Raw genomic sequence first — 3,417 nt, 5'->3', positions numbered from 1 at the left:
AGGGTGTGTGTGTGTGTGTGTGTGTGTGTGTGTGTGTGTGTGTGTGTGTGTGTGTGTGTGTGTGTGTGTGTGTGTGTGTAAAAGATGCCAGTGTGATCTTGTTTTAAACAGACAGAGCAACGAAAGCAAACACTTCAAGGATGAATCCATGACTGGCTTTTCATTCCCAGGCTTCCTTTCCATCTTTTGAATAACCTCGATACACAATCTCAGTAAAACGCTGCTTGTTGGGCTTTAAAAAAAAAATAAAATAAATAAAAATCTATTCATCTATTTACTTTGTCTGAAATTGCATCTCCAAAAGAAGTGATTCCTTTCCATTTCCTTGTCCTCCACTTTCCAATTCGCTTCTGTCTTTAAGGACCCAAAAAAGCAACACTCCTCTCCTCAGCCCTTATTTCATGTTGTTGTTCATTTTTTTCATCATCCATGAAGTTTGAGTTGCGTAATTGTTTTTGCCAGCAGTCACACTTAAGTATTTTTTGCATGACAGAAATTTGAGCTGGGCTGCACGGTGGCGCAGCAGGTAGTGCGCGTGCCTCACAGCAAGAAGGTTGCCGGTTCGATCCCCGGGTCAGGTGGGGCCTTTCTGTGTAAAGTTTGCATGTTCTTCCCGTGCATGCGTGGGTTCTCTCCGGGTACTCCGGCTTCCTCCCGCAGACCAAAAACATGCTCATTAGGTTAATTGATGACTCGAAATTGTCCGTAGGTGTGAGTGTGAGTGTGAATGTTTGTTTGTCCTTTCATGTGGCCCTGCAATCGGCTGGCGACCGGTTCAGAGTGTACCCCGCCTCTCGCCCATTGTAGCTGGGATCGGCTCCAGCCCCCCGCAACCCCGAAAGGGATAGGCGGTATAGATAATGGATGGATGGATGGAAATTTGAGCTCAAGCATCAGGATCAGAAAGGCTCTCTTCTTTCAAACCCCACACCCCAGATTCTTTCATTTTTAAACCCACGCTGACTCAAGTGACACCACATGAAGCAGTTTATCAGAAATCACTGACCCCCCTCTGAAGCCACAAAAGCTTTTTCAACATATTGCGTATACTCCCCAGCACCTATGAACAGACATGTCAGAGGTGGATTTCCCCTTCACAAAGCAAGTGCAAGATGGTCCCCTTTGTGCATTGCATTGTGGGACAATGCAATGCACACTCAAACATCAAGAACAAATTTTCAAACTATCTTTTCCAGAGGGAGCACACTTCATCTCATATGTGTGATGATTTTGGACACAATCAAATGCACTAGCCCTTTTGACCACTAGGGGCACTAGAGCCCTTTGGTGTAAGCATGGCTGTCTGTTTCATGTAAAAAATACACTTATTAGAAAATCAGCTTCAGTCATTGGACCTGTTGATGTAACATGACAAGCTTTACTCAAACTGCAGAATGTAATTTAAGCAGGTAATTTCTGGTCAAATAGAGGACGTATGGTTAAGTCTGGCTGTCTGGTGATGAAAACAGTCTATGGAAGTAAAACTGTGCTCATGTCACAACATTTTATGGTGGATTTCTGTATAAAATAATGACACTGGAGCAGAGAACTTTACATTTCCCATATTGTATGCATGCAGGTGAGAGTTTATGAGGGCTTCCTTTGTGTGCGCCAGAGATATTTGGATTTAAATATTTTCCGATTAGGAGACATTGTGAGGAAGAGTTCCTGCACTGTTACTCAACCTCTCTTTGTTCCACTGCTGTGCTATTTGGTACACTCTGTGCTTATTTACACTGAGACACTGGCCTTCCTCTGCCCCTCTGACGCTGGTCCAAACGTTGGTGCTTTCGCTGTATGCTGGGTTGACAATGACTGTGCAAATGTCATCATCTCATTAAATATATTTCTATATTGTATTTGAGCATCCAGCTTCAGGCTCAGGGTGCTGCTGTTCCTCCTCAGATCAACAGACATGTTTCAGAATGAGAAAGTCATTGGTTGGCTTTCAGCTAACTAGGACAATGATGCATATTAGTGAACGATATGATGTCTTTTCATTATTAGAAATGCAACAGGGAGTCCAGCACATGGTGTTACTGATTAGGAGGAGGGCAGTGTTACAGTACACTGCTGTGTGTCCCTGACTGCTCACACACTTTCTCTCTCACACACACGCAGGATTAATGCAAGCTGTTATTTCTCTGTCAGTGTAAATGTGTGTTACTCACATTGTGGGGACTCGTCTTTCTTGTGAGGACAAAAAACAAGTCACCATAACGTAAATCATTACATTTTAGGGTGAAGACTTGGGTTAAGGTTAAGGTTTGGCTAAGGCTTAGGGTCAGGCAATGCGTGGTTATGGTTCTGGTTAGGGTGAGTCTCCAGGAAACAAATGGAAGTCTGTGTAATGTCCCTAAACAGAGACAGAGAGAGAGTATAGAGTATTATTGCTGATAGTGAGGAGCCTGCACGTCACAGAGAAAGAGACTGGACGCTGTGTTTCTGGTTGATCTCCGGGGGGGGAAAGGTGGAAGCAGGTGCAAATAACGTAGAATTAAACCAACGGTGAGAACAAACTGTGTGCTTTGTTTGGAGCCACAGGGTGTAATAACTCTCCAGTATACTGTGTGGGTGTTTTTTTTCCTTTTTTTTTTTTCTTCACAGTCTGTCATTAAAATGCATGAGTGGACTACTCAAGGATGATGACAATGATTTTAGTGTTACAGTAAGGCTGTACGATCTGCCTGTCCTCAGTGTTTGTGATGGACTCAGGATTTGGGTAATTATTTTGATTAAAAATGTTCTTTTACATGCATGTGTGCAACAACAGTGAAACAAGGGACGGGTGTCTCATCAACCAAAGCCTTCACTCAGGCACAAAAGAGCAAAAACCTCAAAGCACAGCTTCTCAGACGGAAGGCCATCTTTTGTCGAAGGAGTGCTCCTTGCTCCTCTTCATCATTTGATACATTCAGATTTCACAGAAGCAAACCTTTTCAAACACATCCTGTTTTTAAGAGGAAGTGTTATTAACGTTTGTCTGGCAACTCTTGGTCTGTTTGTCTTTTTCCAAAAGACTGTGATTGATCATTTGGAGTGGAGGAGATACATTATGGGCTGCACGGTGGCGCAGCAGGTAGTGCGCATGCCTCACCGCAAGAAGGTCGCAGGTTCGATTCCCGGGTCGGGCCTTTCTGTGTGAAGTTTGCATGTTCTTCCCGTGCATGCGTGGGTTCTCTCCGGGCACTCCGGCTTCCTCCCACAGACCAAAAACATGCTCATTAGGTTGATTGGTGACTCTAAATTGCCCCTAGGTGTGAATGGTGTGTGTATGTGCCCTGCGATTGGCTGGCGGTCCAGGGTGTACCCCGCCTCTCGCTCATTGACAGCCGAGATAGGCTCCGGCCCCCCCACGACCCCGAAAGGGATAAGCGGCATAGAAAATACATTATTTGTTCACTTTTGGCAAACTTG

Source organism: Chaetodon trifascialis, chromosome 21 (genome assembly GCF_039877785.1).
Source record: "Chaetodon trifascialis isolate fChaTrf1 chromosome 21, fChaTrf1.hap1, whole genome shotgun sequence".
NCBI lineage: Eukaryota > Metazoa > Chordata > Actinopteri > Chaetodontiformes > Chaetodontidae > Chaetodon > Chaetodon trifascialis.
The sequence above is the reverse complement of the archived record's forward strand: the minus strand, read 5'-3'. Positions refer to the sequence as shown.